The 12972-nt window shown below is 35.0% G+C and overlaps 1 protein-coding gene across 1 annotated transcript in view; it reads right to left on the reverse strand.

The window, feature by feature from the left end:
• The window catches only part of MBD5 (methyl-CpG binding domain protein 5), a 422713-nt gene that overhangs the window by 254180 nt on the left and 155561 nt on the right, over window positions 1-12972 (reverse strand). The window contains exon 2 of the mRNA XM_008059870.2: window positions 7393-7486. The gene's annotated coding sequence lies outside the window, so the exon portion shown is untranslated. The remainder of the gene's footprint in view (window positions 1-7392; window positions 7487-12972) is intronic.

A 12972-nucleotide genomic window follows, 5' to 3' on the forward strand; every position in this document is an offset into this window, starting at 1 on the left:
TTGATTTGATAAATTAACTGTGATTTCTCAGATGGTGGCCTGGGGCTTTTCTACCTACTTTCTACCCTCTGAGCTCACTGAGAATGATATAGACTGGTTGCTGGTCTCTCCCCATATGCAATGCCATAGTAGCTAATATCCACAGGGGAAAATGATCTTACAGTTCAAAATATCAAGACATAAAAGAAACACAACTATTTTCAAAGAATCTGGCATACAGATTCTAAGAGAAGCAGAAATGTTATATCCCATGGCCCAAGAATTGAAAATTAGCCTAGTAAACATACTAAAAGATAAAAGGGAATATATTTAGCAGCAAGTAATAAGAAGAAGAGAATAAAAAAGCAGGCAAAAATATTAGATATAAAATGTAAAAACTGAAGCACATAGAGTGGACACACAGTAGATTTTAAATGATGACAAATTAATGAATTTCAAGGCCAGTTTGGGGAAATCTTCAAGTCTAAAATAGAAAAGCTAAGGGACTGGGAGTACTAACATCTAAATAATAGGAAAGTCAGAAAGAAAAATAAAAATATAAGGAAGGATGTTTTTGACAAAATGGTGGTGACAAACAGGACAAGACGAAAGATTTTCAAAGTACTGAAGGAAAAATTTTTTTATTTTTCAAGATGGAGTCTCACTCTCTTGCCTAGGTTAGAGTACAGTGGCACAATCAGCTCGCTGCAGCCTCCAACTCCTGGGCTCTAGTGATCCTCCTGCCTCAGCCTCCCAAGTAGCTGGGATTACAGGCATGCACCACAACACTCAGCAAATTTTTATTATGACAGTCTTGCTATTTTGCCCAGGCTGATCTCAAACTCCTGGCCTCAAGTAACACTCTTGTCTCAACCTCCCAAAGTCCTGGATTACAGGCATAAGCCACTGCATCCAGCCTGAAGAAAAAGTTTTAAGCCGGGCTCAGTGGCTCAGCCTGTAATCCCGTACCCCGGGAGGCTGAGGTGAGTGGACTGCCTGAGCCCGCGGTTTGAGATCCACCTGGGCAACTTGGTGAGACCTCATCTCTACAATAAATAAAAAATTAGCTGGGCGTGGTAGCGCACGCCTGTAGTTCCAGCTATTTGGAAGGCTGAGGCGGAATGATCGCTGGAGCCCAGCGGCTCGAGGCTGCGGTGGCTGGGAGCGGCCACTGCACTCCAGTCTGGGCAACAGGGTGAGACTCCAACTCAAAAAAAAAAAAAAAAAAAGAAAGAAAGAAAAAGTTTTAGGGGGCCTAAATGAAGCATATTTGTATACCTAACCCTTAACTGTACCCCACAACATCATAATAAAAAATATTGATTTAAACTCCCCCGCAAAAAAGTTTTAAAACCTAGATTTTTTACATATAGTGATGCAGTCATTCAAATATCGGGCATGATAATATGTTGCCAAGTAAATAAGGCCTCAGAAGACAGTTTTCAATGAAATGTTCAAACAGAAAGAAACACAGAAGATAATTAAAAGACATATAAAGTAATGCTGTCAACATATTTTAGAAGAATCTGTTGTCTTTTAAAATAGCAAACAACAAAGAAACAGAGAAACTATGAGTACAATAGTTTAGAATGTAAAGGAGAGAGTAGCAACATGATAGGGTAAAAGAAGGTGAAGCAGACAAAGGGATATTAGGATGTATTAAGAATTTCTTAGCCAGGCTCGGTGACTCAGCCTGTAATCCGGCACTATGGGAGGCTGAGGTGAGTGGATTGCCTGAGTCTGTGGGTTCGAGACTCGCCTGGGCAACTTGGCGAGACCTCATCTCTACAATAAATCAAAAAATTAGCCGGGTGTGGTAGTGTGCGCCTGTAGTTCCAGCTACTTGGAAGGCTGAGGCGGAAGGATCGCCGGAGCCCAGCAGGTCGAGGCTGCGGTAGCCGGGAGCGGCCACTGCACTCCAGTCTGGGCGACAGAGTGAGGCTCCAACTCAAAAAAAATAATAATTTTTTAAAGGGAGACATATAAAAATCAAGTTTTCTTTATGTAAGAAAAGATGAAAAAAACAAGAAAAACACAAAGTATGTGAAAACTGAAATATTTAAGATGTTACAAGCACATCTGAATGTATAACAAATTTTAATAGAAATATGTTTATGAACTACTTCATTTTGTTAGTGTGTCCTATTAACTTCCTGCTTACAATCTCCGCTCCTTATTTTTGTAGGTAAAAATGCCTTTAATTTTTCTCCGGATAGTACATGGTTTCTACAAGGTCCAAACTCTGGAGATAAGGTGAAAATCCCTTAGAGTTAAATAGCACTTGATATATACTGGACAGGACACCTAACCAGACAATTGCTATTTGTTTTCTCCAAAACGTACCTTCCTGCACATGGTATTTTATTTTTTCATCAAATATTTACCTTGACACATGTAACGAGAAGTATGGCAACAGTTTTAAGAACTATAAGGAAGTAAATTCAGGGCATTATTAGCCTACGTTTCTAGTTATAGAAAAGTAGAGTACTGTTGTAGTGCAGGATTCATTTAAGTACATGGCAGTGGGAGTTTTACTGAAGTAAGACTGCCAGATCAGAGACCAGCTGTCAGGGTTAGGACACTAAGCCCCTGGTTAGACCAGAAGTGAGGAGTGGCCATTACATGGCTTAGTTGAACGTGGACACTGAGATTATTTAGGAATTTCCTAATGCAAAGGAAATGTGGTCTGGGGTACGCCTGTGGATGGAGAAAACATTAGCTTCCATGAATAGTCACAGGAAGAGAAATGGAATAAGCTGAGAAGAAAATCTCAATAGACCAATAAGCATTAAAGATGTATATTGTCGTTAAAGATAACTCAAAATCCTCAGAACCAAATAGTTATTTAATGAGTTGACTCACATTAAATAAACAGTAAATTATTATCTGTTGAAGTTATTTCAAAAAGTAGAAAAGAACAAAAGCTGCCCATCTTATTTTATAAGGCTAGTGTAATCTTAATTGTAAAACCAGACAAGAAAAATGAAAAATAGGATATTTCACTTAAGAATGTAGATTTGAAAATCCTCAATAAAATCTTTGTTAACCGGCCAGGCTCAGTGGTTCAGCCTGTAATCCTGCGCTTTGGGAGGCCGAGGTGAGTGGATTGCCTGAGCCTGAGGGTTTGAGACCCTCCTGGGCAACTTGGCAAGACCTCACCTCTACAATAAATCAAAAAAATTAGCCCAGCGTGGTAGCACGCGACTGTAGTTCCAGCTACTTGGAAGGCTGAGGCGGAAGGATCGCCGGAACCCAGCAGGTCGAGGCTGCGGTGGCCGGGAGCAGCCACTGCACTCCAGTCTGGGTGACAGAGTGAGATTCCAACTCAAAAAAAAAAAAAAAAAAACCTTTGTTAACCAAAGACAACAGTGCATTTAAAATAATATCTCGTGATCAAGTAATACATCATGATGCAAACTAGGAAGGCACGATGGTTTAACATTAGAAATTCTATATATATAAATTTATAATATTAATATATCACAAAATAAATATCACGATTATTTTAAGATATGTATCATAAAGGCATCTGATAAAGTTAAATAGTTATTTATGATAGGTCTGCTTACGAAACTAAAAATAGAATAACTTTTCTTAATTTGATAAACATATTTTAAAAACCTTCATTAAGTATTATACTTAGTTGAGAAAATTCAGATTAATGTCTTTTATATTTGGGCATAAGATGAGATGTCCTACTGTCCCTACTATACTTTAATACAGTTCTAGAGGAACTAGTCAAAGGTATAGGAAAGAGTAAAGAAATTTAGGTATAAGAATGGGAAGGGTAGAAATAAAATTGTCATTATTTGCAAATGATATGATCATCTATTTAGAAAAAAGAACTATCTATTAAGAATAACAGAGTTCAGTAATGTTGTTAAAGATCAACTTTAAAAACATCAGTACCATTTCTGTATTTCAGCAACAGACATCAAGAAATTTATTTTTAATTAAATATTTAAAATCTAGATGTTGGCTGGGTTCAAAGGCTCAGCCTGTAATCTCAGCTCTTTGGGAGGCTGAGGCGAGTGGATTGCCCGGGCAACTTGGTGAGACCTCATCTCTACAATAAATAAAAAATTAGCTGGGTGTGGTAGTGTGCACCTGTAGTTCGGGCTACTTGAAAGGCTGAGGCGGTAGGATTGCCAGAACCCAGCAGGTCGACACTGCATCCAACCTGGGCAACAGAGTGGGACTCCAACTCAAAAATAAAATGAAATAAAATGGAATGAAATAAAATAAAATAAAATTTAGATGTTTACTTGAATATCATGCATAAAATTTAAAAGTTGAAAGAATAAAATCAGATATTTTATCATATCTAAAACTGACAGGTAATTAATATCTAGCATACACAACAAATTCCTACAAAAAGCATTAATCAAGGGACAGAAACCCACATTAAAACACAATATGAACAAGCAATTTCAGACTTGTGAAGCCACAAGGCCAACAAGTATATGAAGAGCTTCTCAAACTCATTAATGATAAGAGAAATCCAAATTAAAGCAATGAGCTATAACATTGTACACAGACCGAAAATATGAGAAAGCTAGCTATCATTAAGGGTTGGCAGGGATGAGTCATATGCTGGTGTTAGTATGAACCAAAATATTTATCTGGGAGAGGATCTGATAAGACCTGACCGAATTCATCATAAACATATATCCTATTATTTAGCAATTCTGCTCCTAAATATATATTTCAAAGAAATCCTCTCAAAGTTCCATAATAGGACAAATATGAGAATGTTCATCATGGTGTTTCTTTTGATGAAAAGGAACTGAAAGAAATCTGGGTAGCAATCACTGAGGAAAATGGATAGATAAAACATGGCAGCTATATACCATGGAATATCATGTAGCATTTAGAAGCAGTGAAGACATGGCAGCATAAGTAAAGGTTAAAACATAAGACTATGTAAAATAAAATAAAACAATAAGACAGAAAGAGATACATAGCACAATACCACTCATGAGTATTTAAATTTTATGTTCATAATTGGAGGAGGAGAGAGGTCATAGATATAGGTAAAACAAATTCGAGATGAACACATGATAGTTCATAATATTGTTCTCCTTTTTTGGTTTTATTTTGTATGTATTTGAAATTTTCCATATGAAAATTAAAAAATATATGGACATAGACATATATACAAACAAAAGCGAACAGTGCAACAGATACTATTTTACAATATCATATTAGAATAGTTTCCTGTGGGTTAATGTCAAGAGATTGATAGTGGAAAACATACAAACAAATAAAACTAGAAGTGTTTTGCATGAACCATAAATTAATGGTTCTACTGACTAATTCTACTTTCTCTCCATGCAAAAGAAAAAAAGAGCTAGGAGTAATGGTGTGCCTGTAGTTACAGCTACTCAGCAGCCTGAGGTGGAAGGACAGCTTGAGCCCACGAGTTTGAATCTAGTCTGGGCAACATAGCCAGACTCGTCTATTTAAAAAAACAAAAACAAAACCAAAAAAACCTCTCCCTCTCTCTTTTTCGGAGGACCTCAAAAAAGCCCAGAATTTATTTATAAAAATTTTGTATATATTTATTCTTACATGTTTAAACTTCAGTCATCTTTAAAATACTCTCTGTTTGATGCAATACACCTATCGAGATGCTTTTTCTACCGCTCACAACAGTTTTTGAACTCATCAATTTGGATGCCTTTTAGTGTTTCTGCCGTTTTTTTTGTTTGTTTGTTTCACCTCTTCCATATTGGCAGAATTTTCCCTTTGAGGACTTTTTTCATCTGGGCAAAAAATAAAAAATCTCTCAGGGGGAGATCTCATGAAGAGAAAGGGTGGAGCATGGAGGTCATACCGTTTGGTCAAAAATTGCTAAACCCTCAGCATGGTGTGGGCAGGTATGGTGGAAAAAACAGTCACCTGTTTGCCACAACTCATTTCTTCCACAAATCATGACGCAACTTTTTCAAAACTTACAGATTAAAAACTTGACCATTTGATCCAGAGGAACAAATTCCAAGTGTACCACAAAGTTCCTACCCGCCAAAAGATAAATCTTTTTTTTTTGTCCCTCTTTGTTCATACATACACATACATACACACACACACACACACACACACACACACACACACACACACATGTATACATATATAAATAAATATATATATGTACACACATATAAATATATATATGTATATATTTTTTAACTTTTATTTTTAAGCAGGGAATCTGATTTAGACTGTGAAGATAAAGGTACAACTAGCTGTTCCAAGTAACCAACTCACCATATATAACTATGTAACTATAGAAATGAATTAGAAATAAGTAATATCATGTATCTTTTCAAAAGAAGTCATTTCTGACAATGATATTCATTATAGAAAACTTGCAAAAGCACTACGCAGCTAACCACAAATTAAAGAGAAAAAATAGACTCTAAGTGCTTGTACTCTAAAAGGCTAAAGAAAAAGAGAACAAAGGAAAAAGACTCCTGCACTGGAGGATGTAAACTGTTTTACTTGGCTCATGCAGTGGCAAAAGTGGATTTTCTTCAAAGGTAAAATTTTACACTGATATTGATAAGGATTTTTCAAATTTGTATTTCTGTTTTCTTTGGGAAAAAATCCTAAGAAATGATTTTACCATCTCTCATTTCCACATAGCAAAGTTCCTAGAGCTGAATATCAGTGTCCCATTTACAGGTCATATGCTCTTCAAGCTTCCATTGTCCTCATCTGGCAAGCAACATTACTTAAAGCAGCTTTTTTGGGAGAGGATTATGCCCCTTGTATCTCACTCAAAATTTTACTAAAAAGTAAAACTTAACAACAACAACAAATTTACTTCGTGATATAAGCATGCAAACAGTAATGAGAGGCTTGAACAGAACTTATTAAGTAGAAGAATACACTAGGCCAAGAGAAATCTTTGAGGAGTCAGGAAATAATGCAAAGAGGCCTTGGTATTCAGAGGTAATAATACTATAAGTACATGAAACTATGAGAGTTTTTTTGGAGTGGGTAAAGAAGAAGCTTTTAACGTGATTAAAGGAAGTGAGTAATAAGTTAAAAGAAAATAGTACAGTGGATGACAGTAGTTTTTTGTTTAAATATTTTTCCACATTAAATTCTACTGAGTTGGACTTACAAGTTTAATAGAAGCTACTTTGTTTATTCTTCATTCTTAGTTGGCTTATACTCCATAATAATATATCATTTTTAAAGCAACTGCCTATTAAAAGTGAAATCTACTATCTCCTGTCAGGATGGTATTAGGGCATTAAAAAGTTGTGTTTGAATATGAAAGAATGTGGTTGTGAGGTCACTTTGGGCCAGTGATAAAAAAGTGAGCAAATTTAGCAAGTCAATTTGCAATCTGACAACACTAACCATTTAAATGAAAGTATTTATAAAGCTATAGTTATTACTTACCTTGAGTGCCTAACTTCTAAAGATCTTGTCTGTAAACCATGAAGCCTTCAATATCTACTTCCCACATGTAGAAATGGACATCTTCAATGTACATCTAAAAGAGAAGCATAAGAAAATATCATGAATTTCAGGTTATACGTATTGTTTCACTTATTTTAAATATTAAAGAATACCTTGAAATGATTCTTCAAAAATTAAAAACTTTGGACAAAGGGAAATGGATATAATAAGACATCTTATGTAAATAGACAGCAATAATATTCATATTTTCCCTTAAGAAGAATCAGAAAATTCTGTGGAACATCGAGATATAGATATAGATAGATGCAGACTTTTTTAAAAGAAACACTGTCTCGCTCTGTTGCCCAGGCTACAGTACAGTGGAGTGATCATAGTTCACTGTAACCTCAAACTCTTAGAGGAACATACATTTTGACCAATGTCATATCACTGAGTACTTCCTAAAGTGCTAATTTTATCTTACTACCTAGCAAAATGTTTAGTAAATATAATTTTAAATACACTGATTCTGATGTCCTACATGAACACAGCTCTATTCTAAAAAACACTTTCCTTGTTCAAAATTATTAGAAAAATATATTCTTGATTACATTTGAGTTGGCTACAAGATCCATAATCACTGAAACCAACTAGTTCAATATTCTGTCCTCATGAAAAAGTCAAAATTCTATTCTTCTTATCTCTTAAACATCGCAATCAGTACTTTACACCAATCTAGTAAAATTGAGCAGAAAAGGCCTTTTCAGATAAATTGCCTCTAATAGACAAATGGAATTTTCCAAAGAAAAAGGATTTCACTTAAAAAACCTGATTCTGATTTCCTTGACAATGCAGTTAGGGAAACGAGATTTGGATGCTATAGTGCCATACCTTTAATATACAGCATTGCTTGTTTCGTTTGGTTAAGACAGAGTCTCAATGTGTTGCTCAGACTGGTCTCAAGCTCCTGGGCTCAAGCCATCTATCCACCTCAGCCTCCTGGTATGTAGTTTTCAATATTATAGATTCTCAAGTCAAACATAAATGATATCTGTATGAGTAACACCATTGCTCCTTTTGGTCATTCATGTAAATCTCTCTTTCTCAGTTGCAGCTGTACATTAAAGCAACGGTTGAAACACACTTTTTTTTTTTTTTTTTTTTTTGGTCAGGGTTTTACTCTGTCACCCAGGCTGGAGTGCAGTGGCATGATCACAGACCACAGCAGCCTCTGACTCCTGGGCTCAGGAAATCCTTCTGCCTTAGCCTCTGGAGTAGCTGGGACTACAGGCACATGCCACCATGCACAGCTAATTAATTTTTTGATTTTTTGTAGAGACAAGGTCTCACTTTATTGATTGGCTGGACTCAAACTCCTGGGCTCAAGCAATCCTCCTGCCTCAGCCTCCCAAAGTGCTGAGATTACAGGTGTGAGCTACTACGCCAAGCTGAAAAGTTTTTAAAATATATTAAAACTCCGTATGTTCCTTAGATATTCTGATATAATTAGTATGAGAAGGGGCCAGGGGCCAGGTATTTTTAAAAAGCATGAAGGAAGATATCTTTCCTCCAATTGAGAAATGATCACACTGTAACTATTGGGCTTAGTTTCTACATACTAATAAGAAATAACTTAGAAAATATTGTCTACAGATGTCTATGAAAAATACTGAGATACTTGATAATCTGAATACTAAAAGTTTAAAATGACTTCTAAGCTCCCATGACACATGCAAAATACATAAGCATAGCTCAGCAACCATGTAATATCTTACATTACATGAATCCAAGAATGATGTATTTGGTAAACGTAATGAATTTCAAACTGTAATGCACTTAAGGACCAAAATATAGAACCCCAGGTGCAATGACCAAAGATTCTGGTTCAGAAGAATTAGGCTGAGGTTACAGATTCCCTGTTTTTTATAGGCATCTTTGGTGATTATGATGCAGGTCAACAGTTCATGTAGAATAATGCTTTAAGCATTTATGAACATTGACTATTACTAGACCCTCATTATTAGTATTTATAAAAATACTTCTTGAGTTTTATTCTAAGACTATATTTCTAATCTTAAAAGATAATCCTGAGAGTCACTGATTTAAGAAGTTACTTTGAGAGTATAGTAATTAGGATTTCAGCAATAAATCAATGTTGATATCTAAGATGTTTATGGAGTATATATTTTATAAGCTTTGCTATCCTCCTAGATGATCAATAAAATACCTGTAGTAAAAAAGAGGGAACTAGGTTACATTCTATAATGAAAATTTTACTTAAAATCTCATATATAACTAGAAACATGCCCTCAATGTCTTAGAATTTATTTATTTTTTTTCATTCTTAGCTTAGTAGGGAGTGGGGGAGTGGGGAAGCACTTCTAGCATCATTTTCTTTGTTTAAATAAAACATGAAATTTTTTGTATAAAGTCTTGAATAGTTTCCTTCAAGCACATGCACATACATACAAGTACTAAAAATAACATGAAATAGGCCGTTAACATTTTAGTTTTGAAAATTTCTCTAAACAAATCCAAAAATATTTTGCAATAAAAATAATATATTTATGGTACATTCCCTTTATGATTTTTTTCTGAAAAAGAAAACGCTCATAAAAGAGGTAAGTATCTGAGTCTTGGCTCTACAAAATAAGAATGGTGACCTCAATTACTACTAAACCTAAAGAAAACTACACTTTAGCTCTTACTCTCCTTACCTAGTAAGGCAGCACTAACAATATTTTTACTTTGTTAGAAAATGCCATCAATATTCTTTTTACATGTATGAGCTGCTAAAGAGCTCGTTACCTACAAGTTAAAATCAATCTACCATTTATCACTACAGTTGATTTTTCCCTACATATTTTAATAAGAACCAATAATTATGTAAATCAAACACAATATTCTATATCACAAAAGAATTCAATCATATTAACATTTCATGATTAATAACACAAGTTTCTAGATAACTTAAGTATCGCTAACATTTGTCGCATAAATTACTAAAACTTCTTCCTTACTTTTAAATACTGTAATAATAGCTAACATTTATTGAGTTCCAAATTCTAAGTAATATAATTAATTTAATCCTCACAACAATCCTAAGAAGTGTTATTATCATCTACATTTATAAGGAAACTGAGGAACAGATAGATCAAGTAACTTGCCCAATGTTCCATAGCTAATAACTGGCAGAGACGTGTCAAACTCTAGCAGTCAGCAATCAGCTATTTCTTGAAGTTCTCATTCATTAAACTAAAACCTCCAATAGCTTTGGAAGCCTCAGAATTTATTTATACTATAAAGATATGTTTTTGTCATATTTCCCACCTGCAAAGATAATGTCATAGTGCTCCACTTCCAACTTTTATTCTTCCTCACAAAAATGATTTCCAAGCCCCATTTAGCTCTACATACATTCTATTATTTCTGTCAATTTAAATAATAAAGCCTCTGTGATACTAAAGGTTTATCTTAAAAACCTTAGTCTTGCGTCTCAAAGTAATATTCTATATGCCTAATCACATGAAGATTCGTTAAGTATGGCTCAATACAGAGATAGAAATCTGTAGTTTCAACATGTTTTCAATTCTCTTCTGAAAAATTGTGCCTTCTTATAAGGAGTACAAAGTGATGTTATGATTTATGAATACAATGTGCAATCATTAAATCAAGCTACTTAACATATATTACCTTAACAAAAACATCCACATTTTTGATTGTGAGAATATTGAAATTTATTCTTAAGAATTTTGAAACGTACAATACACTATTAACTATATTCACCATGCTGTGCAACAGAACTAAATGTGTGTGTGTATATATGTGTGTGTGTGTACATATATACATACACACATATGTATGTATGTATACGTGTGTGTACATATATACATACACACATATGTATGTATGTATATGTGTGTGTGTGTGTGTGTATACACACACACATATTCTTTCTGAGATTTTGTGCTCTTTGACCATCATCTCACTATTCCTTCAACTTCTCCAAGCCTCTGTAACCACCATTCTATCCTCTGCTTCATGAGTTTGATTGTTTTAGATTATACATGTAGGTGAGAACAACCCAGTATTTGTCTATCTGAGTGACGTATTTCACTTAGCATCATGTTCTTGAATTCTATCCATGTTTTTGCAGATGTTTCTTTTTAAGGCTCAATAGTGTTTGATTATTTATATATACCATATTTTCTTTATCCTTCTGTTGATGGACACTTAGGTTGATTATGGGTATGCAGACATCTCTTTGACAAAGTAATTTCAAATCTTTTGGGGAAGTATTCAAAAGTAGAATTGCTGGACCACATGATAATTCTTTTAGTTTTTTGAGGAAACTCCATACCATTTTCCATAATGCCTCTACTACTTTACATTCCCACCAACAGCGTATGAGTTTCCTTTTCTCCACATTCTCACCAACACTTGTTATCCGTTGTCTTTTTGGTAACAGTCATTCTGAGGGATGTGAGATAATATCCCATTGTGGTTTTAATATTCATTTCCTTGATGATTATAATGTCGAACATTTTTTCATATATCTGTTGGATAGTTGTATGTTTTCTGTTTATTTAGGTTCCTTGCTCATTTTTAATTAGTTTTTAAATTTTCTTGCTATTTAGTTGAGTTCCTTATTTATTTTGGATATTAAGTTCTTATTGGATATAAGGCTTGCAAATATTTTCTCCCAATCTGTAGATTGTCACTGCACAATGTTGTTTCCTTTGCTGTGCAGAAGCTTTTTAGTTTGATGTAATTCCATTTGCCTATTTTTGCTTTTGCTGCCTGCACATTTGAGGTTAAATCCAAAAGCCCAGACCAATATTATATTATTCCCCACCCCATGTTTTTGTCTAGTAGTTTTACAGTTTATGATCTTACATTTAAGTCTTTAATCTATATGACTAGATTTTTGGGGAGGGGGATTGGAGTCTCAATCCATCACCCAGGTTGGAGTGCCATGGCACGCTCATGGCCACCCTAGCATCGACCTGCTGGGCTCTGGCGATCCTTCCACCTCGGCCTTCCAAGGAGCTGGAATTACAGGCACGCACTATCGCATGTCTAATTTTTATTTTTTAAAAATTTATTGTACAGACAAGGTCTCGACAAGTTGCCAGAGCTGGTCTCGAACCCACAGACTCAGGCAATCCACTCACCGCAGCCTCCCAAAATGCTGAGATTACAGGCTGAGTCACTAAGTCCAGCCTAGATTTTTTTTTTTGATATGAAGATAAAGGTCCAATTTCATTTTTCTGCATGTGGATATCCAGTTTTCCCCAACATAATTTACTGAAGAGACTATTCTTTTCCCATTGTGCATTGTTGTTACCTTTGTCGAAAATAAAAGGACTGTAGATGTGTTGTATCATTTCTTGGTGCTCTATTCTGGTCCACTGATTGGTGTGCCTATTTCTTTTGCCAGTGTCATGCTGTATTACTACAGCTTTGTGGTATAGTTTGAAATCAGATAGTGTGATACCTGGAACTTTGTTCTTTTTGCTCATGATTGTTTTGGCTAGTCAGGTGTGTGTGTGTGTGTGTGTGTGTGTGTGTGTGTGTGTG

This window comes from Carlito syrichta, unplaced genomic scaffold, assembly GCF_000164805.1.
Source record: "Carlito syrichta isolate Samal-C Ts95f unplaced genomic scaffold, Tarsius_syrichta-2.0.1 Scaffold304408, whole genome shotgun sequence".
In the NCBI taxonomy this organism is placed as follows: domain Eukaryota; kingdom Metazoa; phylum Chordata; class Mammalia; order Primates; family Tarsiidae; genus Carlito; species Carlito syrichta.